The sequence below is a fragment of the Dermacentor albipictus genome, chromosome 3 (genome assembly GCF_038994185.2).
Source record: "Dermacentor albipictus isolate Rhodes 1998 colony chromosome 3, USDA_Dalb.pri_finalv2, whole genome shotgun sequence".
NCBI classification, from domain to species: domain Eukaryota; kingdom Metazoa; phylum Arthropoda; class Arachnida; order Ixodida; family Ixodidae; genus Dermacentor; species Dermacentor albipictus.
This window is the reverse complement of record NC_091823.1, coordinates 166132699-166146306: the sequence shown is the minus strand read 5'-3', so window position 1 is coordinate 166146306 and position 13608 is coordinate 166132699.

Below are 13608 nucleotides of genomic sequence, written 5' to 3'. Positions count from 1 at the left end.
CGCTCGCGGTGTGGCGGCTACGCAGTTGAGATGTGTCGGTCGCCTTTGTCTTCTCGCAATGCTGGCGGCATTAGCCCCCTCCGAAGAAGCATCGTCCCGATGCGTAGGAAAGGCCTAGAGAGGCCAACTGCTTTGGAAGGACAGTGGTCAGAGGATGGCCGGTGCTAGGCTTTATCGTATGTGCAACTGCTGTTAATCAATGTCTTTCATAGCATGGCTTCATTCGTACTACGTGTACGACCTCTGGGCGAGTCCTGCGTCGTGTGGGGCAGACTTGGCCTTCAGGAGTTACCTCGTAGTTTAAGGGACTTAACCGGCGAAGTACTTTGTAGGGGCCAAAGTAATGGTGCAGTAACTTCTCCGAAAGACCGGGTGTACGTATAGGCGTCCATACCCACACTTTGTCTCCGGGGTTGTACTGTACCTCTCTTCGCCCTAGGTTGTACCGGTTTGCATCCACGTGTTGCTGTTGTATGATACGGTGCCTCGCCAACTGCCGTGCTTCTTCTGCCCTTTCTATGTACTCGCTAACGTCAGGGTAGTCTTCGGTGCTGTTGTCTACAGGTAACACCGCGTCCAGTGTCGTTGTTACTGTCCAACCGTAAACAAGTTCAAATGGCGTGAAATGTGTCGTTTCTTGTACTGCAGTATTATACGGAAAGGTGGCATATGGTAGAATACTGTCCCATGTCCGATGCTCGACGTCCACGTACATTGAGATCATATCAGCGAGCGTTCTATTGAGCCGTTCAGTCAGGCTGTTTGTTTGTGGATGGTACGCTGTGGTTTTTCTATGAGCAGTATGCGTTAGTTTCATAACAGACTGCATCAAACGGGCCACAAAAGCTGTTCCTTTGTCTGTTATGAGTACCTTAGGTGCGCCATGTCGTAATACAATGTGTGTGACAAAAAACTGAGCCACTTCAATGGCGGTTCCTTTCGTAAGAGAAGAGGTCTCAGCATACCGGGTCAAATAATCGGTTGCCTTCACAATCCAGCGCTTTCCTGAGGTTGAAACGGGAAATGGTCCAAGTAAATCAACTCCTATTTGTTCAAATGGCGCTGTTGGTGGCTGTATCGGTTGCAGAAAACCTGCTGGTTTGAGTGGCGGTGTTTTGTGTCTTCGACAATATCGGCACGATTTGACATAGTGCTGCACTGAATTCATCAACTTCGGCCAGTAATATTTCTGGCGGATTCTCGCCAGAGTCCTACTAACGCCTAAGTGGCCAGCTGCAGGGTCATCATGGCAAGCTTCTAAGATTTCAGCTCGCAGAGATGATGGTACGAGAAGTAGAAACGTCTCAACACTGTGCTCGAAGTTTCGTTTGTAGAGGACGTTGTTCCGGAGGACATACGAACACAATCCGCGAACGAAAACTCGAGACACTTTCACTTGTCGACCCTACAGGTACTCGATGAGCAGGAGTAATCCCGGATCAGTACGCTGATGATGAGCCATTTCCGTCATGTTCACAGCCCCAAGAAATGGGAAGTCTTGCTCGTATTCAGGTGACGTAGTTTCGATTGGTGCGCGGGATAAGCAGTCAGCATCATTGTGCTTGAGACCGGACTTGTAAACGACCGTGATGTCATACTCCTGTAGACGCAAACTCCATCTAGCGAGTCTTCCAGAAGGGTCCTTGAGGTTCGCCAGCCAGCACAATGAGTGATGGTCGCTTATGGCTCGAAACGGTCTGCCATATAAGTAAGGCCGGAACTTACTGATGGCCCATATAACCGCCAGGCATTCCTTTTCTGTAGCTGAGTAATTTGTCTCGGCTTTCGATAAGGTACGGCTTGCGTACGCAATGACTTTTTCTTCTCCATTCTGCCACTGAATAAGTATGGCACCGAGACCAACGTTACTCGCGTCGGTGTGGATGTCCGTTTCGGCATTTTCATCAAAATGGGCAAGTATAGGAGGACTCTGCAAACGCTGTCGTAGTTCAGAGAAGGCGTCTTCTTGTTCCTTCTCCCACGAAAAAGGGACATCTTCTTTTGTCAGTCGCGTGAGTGGTTCGGCAATTTTAGAAAAAATTTCTACGAAACGCCTGTAGTAGGCACACAGTCCCAGGAAACGTCTAATAGCTTTTTTGTCTCTGGGCTTTGGAAACATTTCTACTGCAGTGATCTTCTCAGGATCGGGGCGGACGCCTTCAGCACTGACAATGTGTCCGAGAAAGCGGAGCTCGCGTAAGCCGAAGTGGCATTTTTCAGGTTTTATGGTCAATCCCGCCGTGCGAATAGCATCCAGAACTGCTCTCAGTCGCTGCACGTGCTGCTCGAATGTAGTGGAGAAGACCACCACATCATCAAGGTAGACGAGGCACGACTGCCATTTCAGTCCGGAGAGAACAGTGTCCATCATCCGTTGGAATGTGGCTGGCGCAGAACACAGACCAAATGGAAGCACGTTAAACTCGTATAAACCATCCGGTGTCACAAATGCCGTTTTTTCGCGATCTCGCTCGTCCACTTCTATCTGCCAGTATCCGCTTTTGAGATCCAGAGAAGAGAAGAGGTAAGCATTGCGTAGTTTGTCCAAGGTGTCGTCGATGCGGGGGAGTGGATAAACATCCCGCTTCGTGACCAGGTTGAGTTTCCTGTAGTTAACACAAAATCGTAGGGTGTTATCCTTCTTTTTGACTAGGACTACCGGAGATGCCCATGGACTATTGGATGGCTGTATTACATCGTCCTTGAGCATTTCCTGTACTTGACTTCTTATCGCTTCTCTTTCCTTTGGAGCTACTCGGTACGGGTGTTGGCGAACTGGTCTTGCAGGTTCTTCGACCACAATGCGGTGTTTTGCGACGGGAGTACGACGGACTTTCGATGAAGTCGAAAAGCATTCCGCAAACTCTGTGACCAAGTTCACAATCTCAGCTCTTTGTAGTGATGACAGCTCTCGGTCAATGTCGATAGAGGTAAGGACACTGTCTAAGGTGGCAGAAGCTGGTGATGCTGCATCGAGGGTTGACACATCCGCAAATTGTGCATAGTCATGAAGAGACGCTATGGCTGTTCCCTTCGCCACTTGTTGTGCCTCATTGCCAAAATTAGTCAAAAGGACGTCCGCATATCCGTTCCGCAGGTGAACTAGGCCTCTTGCCACGCATATTTGCTTTTCCAGTAGCAGCCCGATATTTCCGTCTGCAAGTCCCTCATAGTCACGAAATATGTCGCTCCTTACAACGACAGTCATACTGCACCGTGCCGGCACCGTCACGTCTTCATCCACAATACGGAGAGGAAATATGTGGCTCTTCTGTATCAGAAATGGTAACAGCATTTTCTGTGGAAAACAACACGCGTGATTCTTGCAAGTCGATAATTGCGCCATTCGTTCGCAAAAAGTCCATGCCTAGTATCAGATCACGGGAACACTCAGGGAGAACAATAAAGCTGCTGACGTATGTAAAGCCTCTAATTCCGATTCTTGCTGTGCACATTCCTACGGGGTCGACTAAGTGTCCCCCCACTGTACGTATTGGAGATCCGGTCCAATGGGTCAATACCTTTTTCAATTTTCTGGCGAGTACACTGCTAATAACTGAATAGTCCGCACCAGTGTCAATCAATCACTTCGAAGTCGTCGATGATGACACGCAACTCGGAAGTAACGGTGTCATCACTGCACTTGTCCGTCGTTTCGTCACTGCCGTCGTGTTGTCGGACTGGCGATGGAGGGCCTTCGGTGTTCCGGGCGTCAGCGGCCTTGCCTCCACAGGTCGCTGGCTCTAGTTTTCCCGTCGCGGATTTTGGGAGCGTCGCCTCGGTGAAATGTAAGCGGGACGCGGACTGGGCGACCTATAACGCATAGGCGCTGCTGATCGAGGTTCATGTTGCTGGGTGTTCCGAACAGTTTGGCGCGTAGATAAAAATGCCTCAATCTCATAAGGGCGCTCACCGTTTCGAGGGCAAGGTGCATTCACAGAGAAGCCACGCAGTCCTACTCGGCGATACTGGCATTCCCGGTATAGGTGACCAGCCTCTCCACAGTGGTAGCAGAGGAGACGCCGGTCTGCAGTGCGCCATACATCGCTTTTGCGTGGGCTTCCTTCTGGCATGGGCTGCACACTGCGAGGAAGTACCTGGGGTATTGTGGCCGTTCGTCCAAAGTCGGCGCGTCCTATGTCCTGACGTAAAGCTTGGGCGTACGACATCCGCGGCTGACGCTCTGGCTGTGCGTGGGGCCGTACCTGAGGCTCTGGCTCACAAATTACTTGCCGGACTTCTTCACGTATCACATCAGCAAGTGAGGACACCGTAGGAGGGCTTTGGGCCAGCTGCAGTTTCTGCAGCTCTTCCCTCACGACGGACCTCACCATTTTGCGTAGGATGTCCATGTTGTTGGGGAGGGCTCCTGACCCAACGTCAAATGATGCGACGCATACATCTCTGTTGTACTGCCGCGCACGCTGCTGCAGCGTCTTCTCCATCGTCGTCGCCTCTGATCGAAATTCGGCTACAGAGCGGGGCGGATTACGAACCAGGCCGGCAAAGAGTTCCTGTTTCACACCGCGCATTAGGTGCCGCAATTTCTTGTCCTCAGCCATGTTTGGGTCGGCTCGGCGGAAGAGGTGGGTCATGTCTTCAATGTACATGGTCACACTTTCGTTGTTCCGCTGGTTCCTCGCCTGAAGAGCGGCTTCTGCCCTCTCTCTGCGGTCCGTGCTCGGGTATGTAGCTTGCAGCTCTCGTCGGAAGTCGTTCCACGATGATAACGACGCTTCGTGGTTCTGAAACCACGTGCGTGCAGATTCCTCCAGTGCGAAGTACACATACCGGAGGTTTTTTGTCTCCTCCCAACCGTTACACCTGGCGACACGCTCGAAGTTTTCGAGCCAGTCCTCGGCATCTTCAAATGTGTCTCCGTGGAAGGATTCTGGTGTCCGGGGTGAGTCAACGACGACGTGAGAAGCATAACTTCGAGTCGGCCTAGTTGGAACATGTTAATATTTATACTTTTTGTGCGCAAACAAACAGGGACGAAGAATAGGGGCAACACAAGGACGAGCGCTTTTTAACAACTGGTTTTATTTTTGAAGAACTACATACTTAAATACCCACAGAACTGCGCGATGAAGTCAACAGAGCACGCCTACAGCGCATATGATACCCGCTGATCTGCGCCATCAAGTCAAAAGAGTAAAGTAAATATTACATATAACACTTGTGATAAAAAGACGCGGACAAAAGCCACCCGGTCATACTAAAAACAGCAAAGTGCATAAAAAACAACCACTTACAATAAAATGCGTTAAATATGTGATGATAGAAGCGAATTTTCTTTATCTAACAATGAAACAGAAGGATGGCTGATGCATTTTTCTTTTTGTTTTTCGATCCAGTATGCTTCCACGATTTCCCTAGCGGTGTACAGGCATAGGAATCAAACCACTAGGGAAACTTCCATCTCGTGTTTATTACAAAATGTATGTATATATACTCTCGCGCACTTGATCATAATTAGTTACAATTCTGCAAGTCAGCATTGGTCATTACAAATAAACAAGAACTCGCTAAGGCCTAAGGCGGCCTCCCACATACAGACCCCAATTATGCAAGTATTCGTTGCATTGACAGTTAAAGGATTTGCATACTTGGGGTCTGTATGTGGGGGCCGCCTTATGCCTTGGGGCTGCCTTGACGAGTTCTTGTTTGTGACGACCAATTTTTACTTGCAGATTTGTAACTGATTATGATCAAGTGGGCGAGAGCATATATACACACCCTTTTGTGATAAACACGAGTTTGAAGTTAGCGTTTGTCCTTGTCGCCTTTTTAGTGTCCCGTGTCTACTCTTGCACTAGTCACTTCAGCATGGAGTATGCGAAGTTGGTCACGTTGTAGAGGTAGAGAGGGGATGAGAGCTTAGAAGAGGATGTCTGTGTGTACGTGTAGACATACGTATATATATATATATATATATATATATATATATATATATATATATATATATATATATATATATATATATATATATATATATATATATATATATATATATATATATATATATATATATATATAGTCCTACTGACGGTGGGGGCTGCTCCAGAGCATCATCATTGCCTCGAACGAAGTGGTAGGGCGTGTTTGGATTGAGCTCCAGAGCAACGATTTGCAATGTGGTGAACGTGATATAATTTGCGTACATGGGACGTAAAGCCGTGCAACGTAATACTAACGCATTTCTCTCGCATTTGCCGGTCAATCACCAATGAACTTTTTTTGTTTTCTTAAGCTTCCTCACACTGTTGTGCACAGTCGAAATGATCACACTTCTAGTCGACTTTCGACAGCTCTTCCATTTAGAAGTAGGACAATGACGTATAGAAATGTGAAGATTACGCCGTGATGCATAGCTACATCACTGAGAAAAGAAGGTGAGTTAAAGCTAGAGTTGCTCGATCATATATTATAGCTCTAGTTTGCGCAACAATGTGGCAAAATTTCTAATATGACCATCATTACGATCGACAGCATCGATTTTGTGTCACACTTCAGAGTTTGATCACTGTTGTGCAAGACCTCTACATCATAACAATCAAGTAAAACAAAACAAAACATTAACCGGAGCATTTTCCGAGCCGGCTCTACGCAAGGATATCACTTTCCTTCCTTGTCACTTTGTCAGACATAACGGTTTAGCGGAGCAACCGCTTCACGAGTGGGCGCATATACCGGATAAAATTTGTTTGCTTCAAGCCGACGCTCTCGAGGGGCTCGAATTAAAAATAAAGACACCGTGGAGAGTTCAGCACGGTGCACGAATTCGGAAATGCAGCCTAATATTATACGGCTCTCATGGTCGCAGGTTGGCAGAATCCCTGCAGACTGTATACGTTCCCCCTGGTCTCGTCAACGCTTCTGTTCCCGAAAACAGCACGATGCTCGCCTTCCACCTGTCCCGCGTAGCCACGCGTCTGTTCCGGACGCTGGTGCCGCTGGCGAGCGCGAAGGGCGGCCAGTGCTCGGTGCCCTCGGCGCTGACGCAGCAGTCGCAGCGATCCCTTGTCCGACTCCGCAAGTGTCTGGCCAAGGACGCGCAGTCGCTGCCTTCGCAGCTCCAGCCCCGAGCTTCGGACGTGTTGTGGGACGGCGAAGGGCGGGAAGGCAAGGAAGCCGGGTTCGCCATACTGGCGCAGACGGCCGCCCTCGGCCTCGCCTTCGCGGCGTTCAAGGTGAGCACTCGCTATTTCAGGGATATCGGATGATCTCTCACTGGTTGTGCGACGTTGTTCTTTATGCCGTAAGCTTTACTGTAAAGTCAATTTGTGGGCAACTAAGTTCGAAAAATTTCGAAATCTGCAGCTTGCGCTGGCGGAAGGCTGTGAGCCAAGGCGTACAGTTTGTGTCGCAGTGATCACCGTGGACTCAGTACATGGTTGTCTGTATAACTGGCGGCAGCCAGTTATAGTTGTAGTGCACTGCTATGCAGCTCACGTATCGGACTTGCGGGTGTATAGGCATGCGATCGCAGTCTGTATAAAAAGCGTGGGCCTGTACAACTTAAACACGACCATAGTACAGTCTTTCTTTCTTTCTTTCTTTCTTTCTTTCTTTCTTTCTTTCTTTCTTTCTTTCTTTCTTTCTTTCTTTCTTTCTTTCTTTCTTTCTTTCTTTCTTTCTTTCTTTCTTTCTTTTTTTCTTTCTTTCTTTTATGCGAGCGAGTTCTCGCGTGAAACTTGGAAAGCAGGCGTAACTATACAGTAAAAGTTGGATGACATTTTTTTTTCGCTGAAGTGAAATTAAGTCATTATGGTTTACTTATGGTAATTACTTTCGGTTGAAGAAGTATTTATTGGCTTTGTGGACCTTTGTTTCCACAATGTCGTGGTTAGTTTCCTGTATGCGTAACGCTTAGGGTTCGTTTTTTCGTTTGTGTTCCCGGTGTTCCCTATACACGCCGCATTGCGTGCTCTAAAAGAGTACGCGGGTCTCCGCCCGGATCACGGAAGATAAGCTTTTATGCCCCCGATTTCGGACCTATAGGCCGCACTCGTGTACTCTGTAGAAATGTCCTGCAGCGGCTCAGAGATTAGTGTCATCAATCTCGGCGCGTTAGGGTGTTTGAGTAATCCCGCGAAGAAGGAATTGCAAAATACAATAATATTTTCTTTTCATCAAAATACGGAGGAGCCTCTGAGTAACTTGACAGCTGTCCTTAAGAGCAGCGTGATAGAACTGCATGACCCATTTGCATTTCGGCCAGGGCTCTTTTCCAATTTCGTATCATACGGAAATTCCTATCAGCCTTTCGCGTACTATTGACATGTGACTGCGCTAACTATCCACCATTGCTGCCCTCTCTTACTGGCTGCAGGAGATGCTTCGCGTCGATCTCATCTGGCGACTCAACTTCCGGTTCGCTTCCCTCGCCATCGTTTCGGCCGACCAGCTGTTTTTCCTGTACTACGCGCTCGACAACTGCGAGCACAGCGACCGCACTCACCGCGCACACGAGCCTCGCTCATAACATCCATCCGTCCGTCCGTCCGTCCATCCGTCCGTCCGTGCATCCGTCCATCCATCCATCCATCCATCCGTCCATCCATCCATCCATTTTATTTTACAAACTTTCTCTTACAGTTACCGAAGCATTCTTATTAGATAAAAAAGAGGGCAAAATTATCATTGCTAATTAGATATTGTACTCTTTGCTAGTAAGTTTATTGTTTCTTTGTCAGAACGTAAAGAGTGTTCAGCAACATTGATCTTTCACGTGATCTCAGGCCTAGATTGATAATTTTTACCGGTAGTTTCGAGTGCACGACGGCACACATTCATTCGTTCGTACACTTAGGCTAGTTGCTTCTCTGATGCTAAAACTATTTCATTGTGCTTCGATTTCTCGCGTTATTTAACTTTGGGTGAAGTGACGTGTTTGCAAGCGGACATTTAAGCCTGAAAGCTAGGTTTCGGTCGTGAGCCATTGGGAATATGCCTGCATTGAAACGGCAGGTGGACTCTGCTGCGGCTGACAACGGCAATAACGGTGAGTCGTTTAACACCGCTGCTTGAATCGTTATATAATATCCGTCTCATTAACTTACAGGCGGGGACAAGTTAACGAACTAGATCCTGCATTACATATGGGCAGTCAGGAACGTCAGTTGCTGTTTCCTTAATAAACCTTTAATTGCGAGGCTGTCGTTAAACACACAATCAGGAAAAAAAAAGAGCGATATCGGAACGCGCGTCTCATTTTTCATATTATTGTAGCCGTGGTCGTAGGTGACTGAGTAGCCTTATCAATATACATATAAAACGTTTTTTGCGAGTCCCCCGGCAACTTCTTTCGTCCACAAAACCGAATAATCCTTTGGTAAGATGAAGCTAAAGTACAGAATTTAATGTATGAAACAGTTGCAAGCATGATAATTCACCCATGTTTCGTACTTGTTGGTTCCAAATGTTCTTGCTGTTCAGTTTGATTTACCGTAGGGCATTTATTTTTGCATTAGTGAAGCGGTACATCACGTTTGTGCAGAAAAATAATGCATCAGTTTCATGACTTTCATGAATTCGCTTGTGGAACCAGCAGTGTGATCTCTTCTAGTGTATAAATTAACGCACAAATGCTCTCATTTGTGATTTTAATAATACTTAAGCTGTTGATATGCATTGTAGTTAGCAGACATCAATTTTATGGACAATAGCAACATTTATTTAACATGCTGCTTAAGCACCCTAGAACAGGCGGTGTACATTTGCATGTGTTTTGTAGTCGCAAACCATTACAATATTTATATGTCACACCTTTTTGCATTTCATATTGCAAAATTGTGCTTTTTCAATTTCTGATTCAGTCAAAATTTCTGTTCCAGACATGCAGTAATGAGGACAGCACCAGGGGCCGTATTCTGTAGCGGTTCCTTTGGGAACCGGTTCCTTTTGGCTGTTACGTCTGGATTACGTAACTCGGAGAAAGAGTGGAACGGGGCGGCGTGAGGGGAACCAACCAACGAGCGGCGGTCTGCCGGACGATCACGTCATCATTTTTGTTTGTACTTGGGGGACGATATAGCAATTGAAGGATGTTGCTGGTTTGATAAAAAAACATTGGTTTGTATAAAACACTTGCAAATATATTTTCAGTAATAAATGAGAGCTTGCGGCGCAGACCGCTACTGGGAGTTGTAAGTTTATTTGTGTTGTTTTCTTATTTAGTCGCTAGGTGGTGTGCCATACGTTATGCAAACAAGTTGCCTCGCTTTGATACGTTTTGGACTTGCTAGTTTGCGCGCCGCGGATCCAAAACGATGTCCTCGCAGAAGGTTAGGTGGCTGGGTCCACATGTTTCATCGAGGCAACGCGATATACTCGCGCCATTTGTTGAAGAGCACCCCTACCTTGTGAAGGCGTCGTGTGTGCTGGGTCAACAGCTGACGGCGGTGCGCGAGGAGGAGCTCTGGCAGCAACGCTGAGGGCCCGGCAGTGAAAACTGCAGCCCAATGGCGCGGCGTGTGGAAGAAAGACGTGTATAACGCCCGCCGTGATGCAGCCAGGTAAGCTCACTCGCTGACGGAGCTTTTGCGCACCATATTCTAACAAACGTGTTAATCACAGAGGAACCGGAGGAGGCAGCCTGCCCGGACCTCGAGGGAGGGCGAGCGCCATCGGAGTCCGCCCGCCGTTCTTTGAGCCCGACGAAGAGGTGAACATCAGGCGCATGGGTTTCAATAGGTTAACGCCAAGTCGACATGCTGTCGCGATTCGCTCAGTCACCGCCGTTATGGCTGATGTGTGGTCGCGCGCTACGGTTGCCGCTCAGAAGATGGCCCGAGCTTGAGCGGAAATCGTCAAGCTATTTACTATCGCTTGCGTCAAGTAAGGTCGACATTTTTGTTAAATACCTTTCATCAGTATTTCAGTCTACTCATTCAAACATTAGTGCGGTTAATAGAGTTGATTTTCCGGTCGGAGCCGGCGAAATGTCTGAGGTTGTATTTAGTGTGACGAGCATCGAGCGATTATTACAGAGTTTGAAACGAACAAAAGTGTGTGGTCCGGATGATATCCCTACATCATTCCTTATAAATTGCTCGAGCATCTTTGCACTTCTGTCGCTTATTTCAAAATTTCTTAAATAACAGCGTTGTTCCTGGTGATTGGAAACTAGCGCGAGTGGTGCCAATTCATAAGAGTGGACAGAGGAACAGAGTTGAGAATTACGGACCAGTATCCTTAACTAGCATTTTATCTATGTAAGGTTATGGCACATGTGTATACCTGCATCATGTCTCATCTTGATAACAATAACCTTCTTCATCCTAGTCAGCATGGGTTTCGGCAGGGTTTTTCGTGTACGGCACAATTGCTTGCATTCACTCATGAGCTAGTCTCAGCAGTCGACAAGAAACAAATTGTTGATTGTATATTTCTGTATTTCAAAAAAAGCTTTTGACGTCGTCACGCATAGTCTACTGATCGCTAAACTTTGACTTTACAAATTGGTTGAGAAGGTTAGCGCATGGATTGCCGAGTATCTTCGCTCAAGACAGATGTCTGTGGCTCTCAACGGATGTTCCTCTGAATACGTACCTGTGACTTCTGGGGTACCCCAGAAGTCACAGGTACGTCACAGATGTAATGCCCGAAGTGGTGCCATGAATGTGACTTCTGGGGTACCCCAGAAGTCACATTCATGGCACCACTTCGGGCATTACATCATCATTTACAGCATGGTTTCCAAAAAGGATTTTCTTGCGAAACCTAACTACTAGAATTCACGTCAGACTTACACTTTCATATGAACAGTAATAAACAAATTGACTGCATGTTTTTGGATTTCTCGAAAGCATTCGATCGTGTAGCCCATAGTCACCTGATATCAAAGCTCTCAGCAATTAAACTCAACTCACTAACCCTATCATGGATTCGTAATTTTCTTACTAATCGCGAACAGTTCACTGTTGCTAACTTTTCCTCTGGCCTCTATGACGTCACCTCTGGTGTACCTCAAGGCAGTGTACTTGGGCCTCTTCTCTTTTTAATTTACATTAACGACTTGCAAAACAATATATCATCTTCTATACGATTATTATTTCACAGATTTGTTCACACAGTTGGCCTAACCTTATCAAACCTGAAAGAAGCATCCTCGACGTCACAACGACTGAACAATCAGTTCAGCTACACCCGAATTTATGGCAACACACACGCTTTAATTTTTCAACTTTGCCCTGTGCGGTCCGTTTATGGAACGCACTACCAGATACCATTGCATGCCAATCTAAACACACTGCATTTCGCAATCTGCTAAGCAATCAATATGCCGTTTCAACCGTCTAAACACATCGTAGCTTTTGTAATTTTCTTGCATTTTTTCTACAAGTTAAAGAATTTCAGCGCTCCCAATTTTTTTACAATACTTACTACTGTATAACATGTAAAAACGTTTACAATGTTATTATGCTATTATGTTGTTGTTTACCATTTATTGTTATTGCTCCACATATTGTATTTGCTAATGTATTAATTTTCCATGTTCTGTGTGCACTCCTTTCATTATGCTGATGTTTATTTCTTTCCCGATTCCATACTAATATGTTACCGTGTTTCCCCCTTACACTATGCCTTCTCGAAGGCATGTAAGGTACACGTAAATAAATAAATAAATATTTAGAATGTTTGCAGATGACTGTATAGTATATAAGGTCATCAACAGCGAATCTGACCAACAAGCACTACAACATGATTTGGGTTTGATTGCCACATGGTGTGAAAAATGGAAAATGTCACTGAATGAACAAAAGAGTGTCCACGTCACCCTTACCGGGAAGCGCTCATATGACAGCAATCGTAACACTATAAATAATGCTACTCTTGAACAAGTGTCAGAATATAAATACTTAGGTGTATTTTTTTCTGCTGATCTAAGGCGGAACAGACACGTTACTCATGTTAGGAACAAGGCTGTCGGAGCTTTAGGTTTCTTGAAACGTAACTTTAGTAGCTTGCCACAGAAACTTAGGGAGCAACTGTATTTCACACATGTGCGCAGTACACTAGAGTATGCGTGTGTTTGCTGGGATCCATATACTACAGAACTTGTAGATAAAGGAGAAAAAGTGCAGAACAGGGCAGTTCGGTTTGTCCTTGGCAATTATGACAGGATGCTTAGCATGACAGAAAGCAAAAAAGCATTAAATTGGCATCTTCTTGAACACCGTCGCCGAAACCTCAGATTAAAATTTCTTCATAACATATACCACTCTAATACGGGGATAGCCAGGTAATTGTATTTTCAGCCGCCCACGTTTCTAAAAGGCGAGATCACAAATTAAACATATGTGAGATTCCTTTTGACCCTCTATTGCATGAATTATGAAAAGTCATTTTTTCAGCTTTCATTACTGATTGAATGAACAAACACGACTGTAATAATAAAGATAAAGCTTTGTGCCAAATATGGCACACCATGAAGATGGCTGAGCGCTCTTGCTGCCATGGGCGGAAAACAAAGCTTCACGGACGGTGGTCTTTTTAGTGCGATGTGGGGAATGAAATGAAACAGTTGTTTGCTGCGTTCAGGCACAGATGAATGTTGCACTTCCTCTATCTTACCAATGACTTCTTTGTGTAAGGTTGCCG